The 15,639-nt window shown below is 41.0% G+C and overlaps 1 long non-coding RNA gene across 2 annotated transcripts; it reads right to left on the bottom strand.

The window, feature by feature from the left end:
- Nucleotides 1-8,221: 8,221 nt before the first annotated feature.
- LOC136287608 (uncharacterized) lies at nt 8,222-13,824 on the bottom strand. Of its 2 annotated transcripts, XR_010720203.1 has the most exons (4): nt 13,654-13,824; nt 13,144-13,246; nt 12,932-13,020; nt 8,222-10,659 (listed from the first exon to the last, which is right to left on the bottom strand). It is a non-coding gene; the product is annotated as an uncharacterized lncRNA (long non-coding RNA). The 2 variants fall into 2 exon arrangements; XR_010720204.1 differs by lacking the exon at nt 13,144-13,246.
- Between the last annotated feature and the right edge of the window lie 1,815 nt (nt 13,825-15,639).

Raw genomic sequence — 15,639 nt, 5'->3', positions numbered from 1 at the left:
AGGAGATGAGGGGGAGGTGATTTTTATTTACTGTCAGGGGTGATATTGTCTCCTAGAAGAGGAAAAGTGCACAACTCCTGCAGGGTTTCTGCTGCTCCAAGAATTTGTATCCTGCCTCTTGGTGCCTGATGTGTGCCACCCACACAGCATGGTAAAACACTTCACCTTGTTTTGACATTCCCTTCTAGGGAATACCATCCAGGGGCAAATGGAGAGTGTCTGTGAGACAGATCGGGGCTCCTTGCAAAGACTTTTAATAAATCATTGCCCCTTCTTGTCAGATTTTTGCATCCTGGATCCTTCTGTGAGGGCAGAGCTCCTATACAGCTTTGGGGAAGGTGAATCACTCCATCTCAGTGGCAATAATCTTAAGGAAGAACTTTAATTCCTTTCTAAAGCAACACTTGCAGTGTCTAGCTAACTTCTGACTCTTCAGAGGGTTGGCCTGGTAAAGCAGAGCCAGCTTAGGAGTATCTTATTTCTCCGGGTTGTTTTAAGTCCCCAACTTGCAGGCATCTGCCTCTGTCTGGTGACCAGAGTGGGAAGGTAAGGAAGAACTGCCTCTGGCAGCAGAATGGAACGGCACGTGCCGTCTCCAGCCTTCCAAAGTACAATAGTGTTTCTGGTAAGAGTGTGAGGGTCCACAAGTGACTGCTGATGATGGAGTTAAAAACATTCTTCAATTTATGAAAAATAGCCCAGTGCCTGGCAATCCTGAATGAGCGCCACACAATCTTTTGGGGCAAATCTATTGTAGTTTGCACTCTTCACAAATACAAGTGGCCAGAAAAAAATGTGGAAGGATGTATCCCCCTTCATGTGACTCAGAGTTTTAAATCTGTCCTCTCGCTTAACCCAAGAGCTGTGATTGCAGCACAACACTTCACTGGCAAAGCGCAGTTCTGCTAAAAGCAAGCAGCTTCCTATGGGCTGTTCCAAGCAGAGAAAATCTCCTTGGAGGGCTTCTTAAAAGGTCAGTAAAGGAGATCCCCTACCAACTTCTGCTTTACAATATAAACCCATGTTACCTGCTATCCAAATAATTTCTGGAAGGTGACAATTCACTTCAGCAAAATTTAGGAGCAAACTGTAGCAAACTGAAATTATTACATTAAATTGCATCTGGTAAACAAGTTCTTCTATTTGACCAATTCTTGGTCAAAACATTTGTGAATGGTCAAAGTCTAGATTTTCTGGCATTGATTCAAAACCAATCTCTACCTTTGTGTGCCAGGAAGTGTCTATAAGGGTGGGATTCGTGTATGGCATCTAGAGAAGCAGCATAATTCAACCCATTCAACAATTTCTTATTGTAAATACGCCTCATATGTTATAAAATGTTTTCCTTGTAGCCATTGTGACACCACAGATGTAAAAACTCAACAGACTGGCTGGAATACTGGAATCGGACTGAGAAAACCTCAGGACTTCAAATGGTGTTTTTTCTCTCTTCTGTGAGGTACTGTAGACATCTCCTGTCCCATATACTCCTTGCTGCTTTTCATCACATATGGTAAAAATGTGTAAAATCCGAGTAGTATATTAATTCCATTTTTCTCGCTGTTCAAAAACTCTGAAGAGTCTACTTCAAAATGTTCTGTATTTTGCCTGTGATAGTTTCAAGTCCTTGCTACAGGATGCTGCTGTTCCCAGTCTGAAATGAGGAGACTAACACTGCAAACAGGAGTGCTGCAGTTCCCTGCCTGTCATTAGTACATGTCAACACTTCATTAAACTGTCCAGAACCTGTAAGCGTAAGAAAAATGGACTTGATTCTGCAAAACAAGCAGGAGCAAAAATAATAATTTTTCATCCTCTGTTTTTAGTGGATTAATTGGACAGACATTCAACTGATCAGGGTAAGAATCTGAAAAGACAAGAAAGGCAGCAGTTTAAAAAAGACAAGCAGTTTAAAATATCATATTTCTACAGCTGGAAGTTGGGTGTCTTTGAGCCATTAGGCCTTGTTAAAGCTGAGAGATTGACTCCTGACACCTCCAGACACCCTGGGAAAATCAAAAGCTATCATGAGGTCCATTAGCTGCAAACTCCAGTCTGTAAGGTCAGGGCTGAGGCATAATGGATACAAGATCGCATGAGACATTTAAATTGGTGTTGCATCTCTTTTATAGACAAAAAAATCTTCAGTTTCTGGTGATATTTCTCTTGCTGAAAGCCATTCTGTATCCCTGAGTGTTCATGATTTCTAAATGTAAATGTTTGGAGCTGCTGAATTGCAGTGGTGCATTATCTGTGGGCAGAGAGATCAAGGCATTCTATGGAAGCACACTGACCTCAGAGCTGAGGAGAGAATAAAGGCAAGAGAAAGGAAGAAGCAAAAGAAGAACATTTATGAACATAGTTTTTAAAATGTAAAACTAAAATAATATTTTTTAAAAATTAATTTTTTTCAGACATTGACAATTCTTTTATCAGGTTAAGAGGCAAAGGTAAATCATGTATAGGGACTAAGTTTGTTTTTAATCTACAGGAGAAAGAGGCTCTAGCGAAGAGGATAGAATTGTGGTAAAGAGATGCCAGATGATAGTGTGAGAGAACATAGAGCAGAAAAAGGATAATTATCATCCTGCAGTGGAAAATGAACCTTTGGGATGACAGGGGTTACTGTGTAGGATGGCTCAAGCCTCTTTATGCTGTTCAAATTCTTGAGTGACCAAAACCACAGCTTGTTTGAAGTCATCCTATGTTCTCAAAGGAAAACTAAAGTATTATTTCATTAAAACTCTTGGCCAGTTTTTAATTGGCTGAAAGATGACCTGGTTTTCCATGTCTATCTGATAAAACCTGGGTTTTTTTCTCCCTATCACTCTCTTAGACCTACAATACTACTACTGGTGCTTTAAAATACTGGGTGATGAAAAAACACAAAATAATCAGTGTGAAAAATACAAGAACATTGAAAATCAGGGAGGAAAAATGTAGCTTAACTCTGTGGCAGTTTATGGGGAAAGAAATTTTTTAGGTAAAGTTAAACTAGATTTCCCTGAAAATCACAGATTAATTGCAGGAAGACAAAACTGTTAAGAAAAATGATAGCAAGTGCACAGTTTGTGTCTGTGAGATCCCAAAGAGATGTAGAGCTCTTTGGTCCAGCCATGTCCCATCTCCACTCTAGGGCACAACATGGGTATCCACCATCGCACCAAGAGCAGAAAGCTGGGTGAAGGTGCAGGATTTGCAGATCTAAATAGTTTTGCTGTCTCATGAAAGAATAAAATCCTTTTATTTAATGTGCTGTGTCCAAAGGGCTTTGCACCATCTCACACTGTATTTCAAAATCGATCTTCTCCTGCTCTGCTTGCAGAAGTTGCAGCTTTAACACTGGAAATGTTATAAACAAAGGCTGAGGGAGAGAGACTCACAGCTCTAGCTCCCTGCTCAGTTTTCATAACAGACCTTGCTACTTGAGAAAATGGGAGCTTTTTTCCCCAGTGCCTCTGGAAATTTTTTTTCTCCTAAATCTCAGTCTACTTGCAGACTGGAAAAATATCCAGTTGGGCAAGACAGGCAAATGTAGCACCAACAGTCACAAAATTACAGAAGGTATTCATGACCATCACACAGGTTTCAGAGAGGGAAAAGCTTTTTACTGATAGAAATTATCTACCAGAATATTTTTATAAGTTTTGATGCTTTTGACAAGCGTGAGACTAACCCTAATAAATTACTTATGAACTCAGACCAATCAGAACTCATACAGCAGCTGTCTGAGAACCTGAGAAGGGATAGCAAGCTCCTGAACAACTGATTTAATTGAATGCAATTAAGGACTAAGAGGTATCAAATGCATCCAGTCATATTCTCTCAGTCTAGAAATTCATATTAGCAACTCTCAGAGAGCATTTTCAAATTTGTAATTTGCTTGTGCTCAATTTTTTTTGCGTGTGTGAGATTTATTCCCAGGATACATCTCATTGTATTTAACCAGCAAATTCTGCTTTATTGTGTTGTTATTTATTAAAATTCTTTTCAGGGAACACAAGCCAGGCCCAGCAAATCTGAAGACCAAGGGATTCTCTCTGTCTAGTGGAAGCCACCTGAAAACTAAAAATAGCAGCTCCAAAAATTTCTTGTGAGTATAAAATGCAACCCTTAAAAACCACGTTTGGACTTATTATGTAAGTAATTTTCCTGTGTTAACTACATTTATTTGCTTCGTCTGACACACAGATTGGTTACCAGCTCTATCTCCAAATTAATTTGGCACAAGTTGTGCAGCACCCTTACAGAAAACATAGTTTGAACCATATTATGAACTAAAATGTCAGAAGACTTAACAAGTAATTCCTTCTGAGCAAATAACAAAATAGAAACAAGCATCAGATACTTACTATAGAGGATTATTATTTCAAGCTCTATTCTATAGAAGTATTAAAAGAATTAGACCTGTTTGGCAAAATATTAAATCAAATTACTTTTCCCACCCACAAAATTGATATTTCTTTTTTAGGTGATGCAGAATCCACCTTGTGTTTGACATATTACCCCTTACAATTTCTTTAACCCACATCCCAGAAATAATGGAACTGAAATTACTCTGTGCAATGCAGAGTAAAATAAAGATAATAGTTTAAGAATCCAAACATCAGTTTTGGCAAAGTCAAGCTGTCAGCACTAATTAAGAGCAGGCTGGAATCTGAAAGAACTAGAGAGTCTTTCTAAATACAAAAAATTAAAACCCACACTTTGGTGAGTGCTTCCTTGATGGGGGACTGCATTTGTCAGCCTCACACAAAGAGAATATTGTGTTCCTGGAAACCTTTCATCTCTGGCTTCACTGAACATGCCAGACAGCTTGAATTCCCCACACTGGTGGGTGTGTCCAGGATAACCATCCAGGCTTTCCAAGTCTCCATAGGTAAATTGCAAAGGAGGGCTCAGGCTCTCTAGACTAGCGTGGCTCTTCTTTTATTCTCAGTGTTGTTGCAGAGCGTGAAAGGAAAAAGGCCATCCAGGATCCCTAAGAAATGCCCCCTCTGAAGATGGGACCATCCCATGGCTGCCAGTCTGGGGTTCCTTGAAATGCTTCAGGACCATCTGAGCTGACACAGGGGGATGCACACAGGAGACACTACCCACTTTTTTGCAGTCCCTGCACTGTTTAAATGACTTGCAGTCTTGTTAGCTCTTGTGCTGGTAGAGCTGTTCCTCTGTAGGAACTTTTAGGGAATACTGTAAATCCTACAGTAATTTTATGGTCAAGGCAGTATAATGCAGTTATTCTGGGCTCCAGCTCACAGTGCTTACAATTACATCAGATTCTGCATTTTCATGAAAAAGAAATGGCAAGTTTCTTGCCCTTACAGAAAGCTTCAAGCTTTAAAATATGAAATTGATGCAATGTCATCTGCCTGAGGGCCTGAAACAAGAGCTCTAGAGAGACTGATGAATTGTGATACGCTTGAGAGCCTGAAATGTGTTCCAAGGAGTGTGAACTCCTGTATGCAACTTCATTTCATATTTATTCCTGAATCCATGGTCCCAGCAAAGCTAGCGACAACCATCCCTGCAAAGAGCAGTGAAAAGGTAGGAACAGATAATTGTGGCAAGCCCTGCCTACTCACTAAACCATTGCGCCCTGCAAATTAATGTAGGCATTACAGGTTACCCTGCTGATCTTCCTTCTTCTCTTGCAAAAAAAGAAGAGGCTTTTATTTCCACTGCTACTTGCACTGGTTAAGTACGACCAGGAGCAGAAGGCTCCTGAGTACAGAGACATGAAAGGTTGTTGGCAATACTTACGGGCTCTGAATTATTTTATTCCAGCCACCACGTATTGGGAATGTCATTTAATAAAAGGGTGTAATGAAAAGTAATGTTGAAAGTTCATGAATGTTGCATAGCTTGGTGAACTGTTATTTTTCTGTGTAAAGAACCCTGGAAGTACACATGGGGATAAAGGAAAGCTGAATCTGTCAGGAAAGGGTGTTGAACAATTAGGCACTTAAGTCTAGCAGTAGAAGAAAGCCAGGACTCTGCAGAAAACTGGAATTAATGAAAGCCATTCTTCCCTTTGAGCCATAACGTTATCAGCCTGCTTTACTCCTACTTTATAGAATTGGCTCGTCTCCATTTTTTAAACTCAATTATGTGATATAACCGAAAGCATCATCTGGTCTTTTGGTACTTGTTACTATTTTCATCTGTTAAAACGTTTAAGTATTTTTTGTAATTAATAAAGGCTTTAAAGTGGGTTCTAAGGCAAGTGGGGGGGAGGGGCGGTGGAATCTTTGGGCAAAGCTGTTGTAATTGCTCAGCTTCTAATCAGCTAACAGTAGCTGCTTACCAGCTACTGTTATTCACGATATTTGTGATCTGACAGTGTAATCTCAAGGGACTGAAAATATGCTTATTTCTGATTTACTAGGAGAAACCACAACATTTAACTGACTGAGGTCTCTATCCCACGGTGAACTCAGGACAACCTTTGGTATACTACTGACTTGCAGAATAAAGAAAACTTCAACAGGGAGCTAAAAGGAAATAGAACTGAAGGAGGGAGCCACAGTAAAGCATCTGGAATATGAACAGAAACAGAAATATCGCTACATAATATAACTATATGTGAATGCATTTCTACTTTTTCTTACTTCTCTCTCAGTAGCCCCATTTATCTGGCTACATTTCTGGGGAAAACAAGCTGAAATAAAGAGATGCTCAGACATATTTTTCTTTTTTTTAGGAATTAAGGGAAATAAATTGACAAACAATAGAAGCAGAAAGAATGGAGAGAGCAGTTTAGGCTACAGCCAGATTTGCTGCTGTGACTTCAGTTAGGTAAGAGGTTACAGTTGGAACTCTGCTCACCACCTCCCCCTCAGTGTTACTGCCTCTCCAAGATCTGCAGGCGTCGCTGAACATGCAGATTTGAGTTTTGTTCTCTGACTTTAGGGAGTCACTGAGTGTGTAACCCTGCCAGCAGCTCCAAAGGCAGCACTGCTGCAGGGGCAGGAGCACACACCCAAGGATCCACCCTTGGGGTGGTAGTAACTCCAAAAACCCAGCTCAGCTGCCAGGACAGCACTTCTGACCAGCAACATGGGTGTCACGCCAAACCCACCCGATTTTTACTACTGTAATAAGAGCAGAATGTGACGCATGAAAGCTGCAAACAGAACGGGAGCGAAAGTGCATCAGTTTGGAGGAATACGAAATGAAGGAGAAAAAGTTAAGAGAAAAAAAATGAAATGAGACAGAATCTGGCTCAGATGTATAAACCATCTGTAGTGTGTATCAGTGTAGCAACAAAGATCACAGTAGCACAGAATCACAGAATATGCTGAGCTGGAAGGGACCCATCAGGATCACTGAGTCCAACTCCTGGCCCTGAACAGCTTTGTCCAAATGCTTCTTGACCTCTGTCAGGCTGGTGCTGTGACCACTGCCCTGGGGAGCCTGTTCCAGTGCCCAGCCACCCTCTGGGTGAAGAATCTTTTCCTGATACCCAAACTCAATCACCCCTGACACAAGTTCAAGCCTTGAGTTCTGTCACTGGTCACCACAGAGCAGAGATCTACAGCAGTACAAGCTCCAAGGCCACATCGAAGATGAAGAGACTACAAGATGCAGTGGTTTGTTTATAACCAAGACCTGCCCCAGGAGTTCAAAATGTTCCAGGCTTCCAGAGGAGACTTAGGCAGGGATCTGTGCTGCACAGGGTGCTAGTGCAACTCAGGTTTAGAGAGGCTTTTTTGACCTTTAAAGCTGTAAGAAACACTACTTTTTCCAGATAAATATTTCCTCTCTAAGATGCAGCACAATTCTGCAAAGCAATCCTGGCTTTTTTCCTGCCTGAGTATGGGTCTCAGAGTTTTGCCAATAGACCATGAAATCCTTCAGTTCACCTTGCACAGAGGATTATGAATGGAGGTGCTGGGGTGAGACACTGAGAGACCACTTGAGCACGAAGTCTTCCAGTTGTGATGCTCTCAGGATACCTGTTTCAGTGGGAAAAACAACTGCTGAGTGTCCTCTCAAGAGCCAGTTGAAATGTGGGAGGGTGTTTAGCATCAAGCTAGTCCTCAGCACAGTAATCCTATAAATCCAAATAAGTTAAGGGAATAAAGAGCTGCTTTTCATGACTTGAGAGCCCCCTGTGGCTGCAGATTTGGCAGCAGCATCTGACTTCATGTTCCAGAAATCTCACAGAAAATCTTTATGGTGGAAAAGCGAGGCACATTAGATCCCTAAGCCTGTAACATGTATTTCTCATTATAAACCCTAGGGGGTTTTGTCCTTTTCTGCAGGCTTGTGGATTAGTTTTGAATGTCTTACATAAAGACTGTAGCTGAGTCCTCCATATTACTGTGGCCTCAATGCCTACTTGCTTTAATGTCCTACATTGGCAGAATTGGCACCCCATAGGTAGTCAAAGCATTTGACATTGTGGGTTGGCTTTTACACCAAGAGGGAAGGAGTCTTGTGCCAGCCCAGTTCCTTTCTGCTGGAGTTACTCCTTGTTATTTATTAAGAACCAGTGCTTTTCAAATTGGTTTCCACAGTTATGAGCCTTTCCAGCACAACACAGCTTTGAGATGTCATTTGGACTGGGCTGGTGACTCAGACAGAAGTGTGTCTTTGCTAATTCACAGTTTATTCTGTATTTTAAAAAGCTCCACAGAAGGGGCTGTCACTGTCTGTGAGAAGAGACTTTTGAGAAGTGACTACTCACTGTCATTTCATGACTTTCACACGCAAGTAAAAAGCGTGTTCTCACCTCTATAAAATAAAGGTAACAAGAGAAAACTTTAGATTGTGCCCAGGAAACCTGTGAAGATGAGCAACTACTATTCTCTCCACTTTTAAAATCCCTTAGTCTGGTACTGAGCCCACCCCGCACTGGGGTGACAGCTCTACTGAGCTACTTTTAGTATTGTAGGGATTGACCAGCCCAGACTTTATTGAAAATGTCAAATGCAAGAATAGAAGAACATCCTGGCTGGGTCCAGCTGCTGAATCCATCCAGACTAAGTGCTGTGTCTCCAACACTGGCAACAGGAGAGACCCCGAGAGGAAAATACCTGAGCCTGGGGACATTCCCTCAGTACTCACAACTGTTGGATTGGGGGTTGTCCTGGTTTAAGTTAGGATAGAATTAACTTCTTCTCAATGACTGGTACAGAGCTGTGGTTTGGATTCAGAAGGAGAATAATGGTGATAACACACTGATGTTTTGGTTTTTGCTAAGTCATGTTTATCCTAAGTCAAGGACTGTTTTGGTTTTTTTTCTCCATGCTCTCTGCTATGGAGGAGGTATGGAAAAGTAAAAACTTGTGAGCGGGGCATAGCTGAGATAACAGACCCAAACTGGCCAAAGGGATATTCCACACCAACATCATGCCCAGAATTTAAACTAGGGGAGTTACCCAGAAGAGGGAGTGATCTGAGCTCAGGAATGGGATGTGGCATCAACATGGTGAGCAATTTTATGGTGCATCACTTGTCTGTTTCTTTTTTCTTCCATTTCTAAAATCATCACCATTTACTATTTTTATTATATTTTACTTTGTTTTTATTTATTAAACTGTTCTTATCTCAACCTAAAACTTTTACTTTTGAGTTCAGGCCTTGCTATGGAGAGCAGTACATCTTTCACCTCTTTTAAACCCATCTCCTGTTAGTTTCCATTAGTGTCCCTCAGCCCCCACATTGCACAACTTGCCGAGTAACAGTTCCCCATCCATCTTAGAGTGACTTTGTAAACCTCAGCTACATCCCACTCCTCCTCTCCCCAGCAAACAGTCCTGTTTTGGCCTTTCCATGCAATGTGGTGGCTCCATCCTTTGAAAATCCCGTTGCTGCATCCAGTGTCTCTCTGCCCACGTTGAGGTGCTGGGACCAGACCCACCAGCAGGCAGAGCACAAGCTGTGGGTTTGCCCTGCTCCTCTGTGAAGGCACCAAGGTGCCATCTGTTCTGTTTCCAGCCTCCTTTCTGTTTTGTTGCTTTTCTGGCTGTTGCTGTGTTCTGAACTGAGGATTTCAGTGACCTGCCAGTGGTGGCTGGGGGAGCCCTTTCCCAAGGGATCTAACTGCCTGTCTGGAGCTCAGTTTTACGTGACAGTGACTTAGATATATTAAATATACTTTTATCTGCACTGAAGCATATCTGCCACCTTTCTGACCTTCATCATCTGCCACCTTTTTGACCTTCAGAGCTTTGTTTGAATGCTAATCTCCATAAACTTGGGGATATTCATTCCACCAGCCTCCCCAGGTTGAGATGTTGAATAAAGCCTGCCTCACATCCAGTTTCTGAGACCTACTGTTGACCCTTCTCTGCACTGAAAATGACAGTTTTGCCTTTCCTTTTTGCTTCTTATCCCATAATCAGACTTCAAACCATAAAGGCACCCCTCCTCCAATCCCATGGAAACCTAATTTCTTTAATACCTTCTCATGAGGACTCTTGTCAAAGATTTTTTGAAAACCCAAGCACATCATGACTACTAGCAATCTTTCCTGTAATTCACAAAATCCTCCTTGTCCTTGTAAGTCATCAATACACAGGGTTACCACATGAGAACTAAGCCCACTTGTCGACTTGGTTTCAGAATTACAGGCACCTTTCAGCTGTATACTTTTATTCCTCAATTCCACTGTGCAAGGAATAGTCCAGGTTCCTCTCCCATGTAATGCACCTGCAATGAGAAGGTGAGTGATAGAGCCTCATTTCTGTATTGGCAGCTCAGAGATTCTCTAAAATGAGACCTAAAGATGCAAAAGTATTCTTTATTTAAATAAAGAAGTGGAATAAATATATGGGGTTTAAGGGGTGATTATTTAAAGTCTAGTCAAAAGAAAAGTCTGGGGTTTCATCCTGATGAAAGAAAAAGTAACTACGATTTTAGGACAAACTAAATTGTTATGTAACCAAATACTATTATTTTGTTAGATTTAAATATACTTTCATGCCATCTTAAATAACCTCAAGGCTAAGCATTATTTTAAAATGAAAAAGTGGCACACCTCATTAAAATATATTATAATAAACTTTTTTAAATTTTAGGATGTTTTCTGTATTTGTTGATGAAGCTTACTGGCCAAATTGTGGTCTGGATTTACAAATAGTTCCAGTTGATCCAAAAGTGCAATATCTGCAAATGAATTTTTTGTATGAAAAATTTCAGCAAACTTTATATACAGATCTCCCCATTTGTAATCACAAACAAAATTCTGTGTACTACAGTATCATGTGTTCGACTGAATATCAACTACAATGTTGTAATTCATGCACAGAGAAGTCTAGCTGGAAAGTAATTCACACTTCTTCCTCTCCAAATTGTATGAAGTCAGACTTTCAAACTGCTCCTCTCACACGCTCACTGACATCTTGTTCATGTTGATCCATGCTACAAAACTGAACTAAGTCGGTGATTTGATGCTCAGAGAGCTGGAGCCCCTCTCCTGTGGAGACAGGCTGAGAGAGCTGTTCAGGCTGGAGAAGAGAAGCTCTGGGGAGACCTTAGAGCACCCCCCAGTACCTAAAGGGGGCTACAGGAGAGCTGGAGAGGGATTTTTTACTAGGGCTTCTAGTGAGAGGACAAGGGCAATGGCTTCAAACTGAAAGAGAGTAGGTTTAAATTAGATATTAGGAGAAATTCTTTACGGTGAGGGTGGTGAGGCCCTGGCACAGGTTGCCCAGAGAAGCTGTGGATGCCCCACCCCTGGGAGTGTTCAGGGCCAGGTTGGATGGGGCTCTGAGCAACCTGGTGGAAGGTGTCTCTGCCCATGGCTGGGGGGTTGGAACTGGGTGATCTTTAATGTCCCTTCCAACCCAAACCATTCTATCATTCTATGGATTTGCAGTAATTAATTTTCAGATGTCAATCCTCTTAAAAGCAGAGTTGTTTGGTGCCATAACTGTCTTCCTGTCCTTAAATCTGAAAATCCCTGGAGTGTCACCTCTGAATATACCTCATATTACATCTAAATTTTGAAATTTTTTACTTACACATCGTAGAAATCGAGGTTACAAGAGGTTACAATCGATACTCAAATCAAGAAGTCAATCAGAAAGGGATTTGCACAGTGTTAAGTGTGGTATGAAATCACAATCAACTATGTATGAATCACTCTTTCAGAAGACAAATGCAGGTACTTAGTGATCTAACCATATGCCTAAGGGAAATTTACATGCCAGTGATGTACTCTCCAGAATTTAATAATGCATATGCATCATTAATGTGCTACTTAGCAAACCTAGGGAATATAATTTCTCAGGCAGAATTTCTCTTAGCTTCATTTTTTTTCCTATTACCTCACACTACAATTCAAAATGAACAATCATTTAACTTTTGCGTAATAAAAATTCATTTAATAATATTTTTAATGTTGGTAGGGGAGCTCTTATCACACAATAATTTGGATATATTGAACAGTACAAATATTAACCAGCCTACCATTTATCAACAGCAGGAAGATTAGGGAAAGTGGGGACAAAAAGTTAAGGGTCTTAAAATGTGTAAGCAGGGGGAAAAAAGACAATTTCAGCATGGCAAAACTGAAAAACATTTAGAAGAACCCACTATTGGCTGGGCTTACTGGCAGGATTTGAAAATACCACAACAGGGATGCTCCCTTTGCATACTTCTTTACAGTACTATGTAAACTTGGCATTTTCCTAAAAAACATTACAAAAATCTGCAACATTACTGTTTTGGTTTGAGTTCTTTTTTCTGCAACAAAACTCTGGAAGAGGGGGAATACTGAGCGATCAGGTTAACCTCAATGTGTTGTACAGGGATATGAGAAAACACAATTTATAATATCGTGTAAAGGATGAAATTTTTTTCTATATTTTTTCAAATTATTTTCTAATTTTTTTGATTCTTAAATGTCTTTAGAAGTCCAGCTCTTGGATACTAAAACAAAAAGAAAGAAAAAAAAGCCAAACTGAAAGACTGTACTTACATGATCAGTCAGGGATGGTGATGGTGTGGCTCCCTCTACTGCAGTAACCTGGATGGTGTTGTTGGTCCCTGCCTCTGTTCCTGGCTTGGCTGTGAGAGAACAGAAGCAGTTCTTTTAAATAAAAACAACCCACCACCAAAGATTACACCAACAGATTTTGGCTCATTCAGAAATAGCTTTGTGATTCTCTGGAGTAAGTCACAAAGACATACCTCATTTCAGGCAGCAGGGCTGGCAGGAAGACACAAATTCCCCCCTTGAAAGAGATTCAGGTGCAGTTGGAGCCTTGTAGCCCCTTTCAAGGCAGGGAGGTACCTTAAGGAGAGATGGAGTATTCCTCCAGAATCATGTTTTAAGATTCCTTTCCCTTCTGCTTCCACTGATAACTCTTCTCTTTTTTCAACTACTTTTCTTTTTCTCTCCTTATGTCCCAATTCTTTTTGTCTCATTTTGTGTGTGTTAGGGTTTTCTTTCCCCTCCATTTTTTGTTTTGGGTTTATTCTTTTTGATCTTTTTGTCTCACCACTTCTTTATATGGCAAAATGCTTGGAAAGGAGTTATTGTTTTTCTGACAGTAGCATTGACCATTGCCACAAAATCCTCAAAGTGGAGAAAAAAAGCACTGGCAGCCCAAAAAGAAATTGGTTCAGCATCCTGATGCTGCATTGTTACAGTGCACCAACACCACAAAAATTAAAAGTTAACCATGTTCTGCTACTCACACAACCATGAGAGGAAGGATGCTGGGTCAGATCTGTGCTTCTACACGTGCCCCATCTCAGTGTGGTGTGACATCAGTGTGACCTGATGTCACATCCCTGTCCCACACAAAGCTGGGCTGCTCTCAGTCGATCAGGTGGAAGCAAGAGACTGCGGACTAGGGGCTGCGTTTAAAACTGGGCTGGGAAATGGTTGAATGGCAATTGGCACTTACTTTAGGTAGACCTGCTTGAAATCAAGCAGTAAATCTAGACCTGCTGTGCAGGCACCTGGAGTGACAGCAGTGCTTGTGCAGGAGGTCACTGCTTGGCCTCTGCAGCAGAGTGATGCTGTGGAAGCCTTGGCACTATCAGTGAACATCTGTGATTTCAGCTTGCATCTGACTGTGTGAAAATAACTGGCAGTGGATGGATCACCTCCATCTGAAGCAGGTGCAGAAGGTAACAACCATCCAGCTGGTGGATGACTCTGAGCACTGAGCTCTTGTGCCCTTCCCAGCCACTCCAGGCAGGCCCATTAGAAGATGTACAGCTGCCCCCTCGGGCTGTCCCTGCCTACAGGTACTTTGCACAGCTCGGTGGAGAGTTAATGGAAACAGACTCCCCTTTGTCCACTCCTGGAAAGTTGATCCCTTTTTTTGGGAAAGGGAACTTTCTGAATTTCACACCGCGTGTCTGTGTGTACAATGACCATACCCACGGGCACACGCAGTAGATGCACCCCAGGAGGGAGCAGGGCTGTCCTGTTTTGCACTGCCAGCTGCACAGTTGCAAGTTTCAGGGGATTTTTTTCCATGAAATTTGCAACAGATGATACCTTCTGTGAAACCCTGGGTTTTAAATCCCCAGGATTAAATGGGAATTTATTTGAAAGGAAGGCAACTTCTTGACTTTCAGTCTTCCAGGGAAATATTTGAAATTTAGACCACTCAGTGCCTTGGATTGAAAAATCACCAGGCAAATTTAAAAGTTCATTATATTTTAAAAACTTGTTATTTTTTAATGCCCAGAGTTGGCAATGTAGCATAAGTCTGCTGTCAGCTCACAGATTTTACTTAAATTAGATACTAGAGGACTTCAGCAGTCCTTACCAAAAAAAAAAAAAAAAAAAAAAAAAAAAAAAGAGGCCATCTGTTACCAAAGAGTTTTTTCTAAAATTACAGATCTCTGTTGCAAGTCCTGCCCAGCTGTAATTGGCTGTGAGGTAAGTAAGCCACCACCTGAGGGCAGAGGAAAAGACAGTGAATAAAAACTTCACCCAGAAAATGATCAGATTTTACTGCATCTATTTAGTCATTTTTCCAACACAAAAGGCTTCAAACTAATGAAATGCATTTTCCATTCGCAGAAAAAAAAGACCTGTAAAATATATGCATTAATAAGTACCAATTCAATGAGCTTGTTTAAGTGTGAAGCAGGATTTTCTCTAAGAGCCCCTGTGTTAAGATTTAAGGAAGAATGTAGGAGGAGATAGCAGATGCTCTGAGACAAGTGAAAAGGATTTAGGTGTACTTCTATTAATACAGAACCTGCACTGTATTATTACTATGAACACAGGATGTTCAAGACACGTGGTAGCAGACAAGTCAAGCAGTGACGTGGGAGTCTTCCGGCTGAAGTTGCCTTCCTGAAACTAGGAATAAAAGAGAATGTGTCAAATAGAAAACCATTAAATGTGAAGCTTAAAAAAAAACAGTAATGAAAAGGAAGTGTGTAAAAATGAGGCCTTGTTTCCTGGTAACCCTGTGGAAAAGTCAAATTTAGAGATAGAGATTATACCTTAAATTATGCATGAATGAATGTCACAACTATAAGCTTTAACTTCTGAAGTTCAGGCAGTGCTGACAGCAGCAGACTTGCCATGGAAGTAATGTAACCTCCCAACCACTCTGTCAAATTTGTGAAAAGGAGAACTATAGATATTTGCTGTCTGGCATAGACACATGAACTCCCATTTCTGATGAAAATCACAGGTCACAGGTTATAGAG

Source organism: Chamaea fasciata, unplaced genomic scaffold (assembly GCF_029207755.1).
Source record: "Chamaea fasciata isolate MVZ Bird 193981 ecotype frontalis unplaced genomic scaffold, bChaFas1.0.hap1 SCAF_3, whole genome shotgun sequence".
Lineage (NCBI taxonomy): Eukaryota > Metazoa > Chordata > Aves > Passeriformes > Sylviidae > Chamaea > Chamaea fasciata.
Note: the sequence above shows the minus strand (reverse complement) of the source record. Positions and strands in the feature narration are given on the sequence as shown.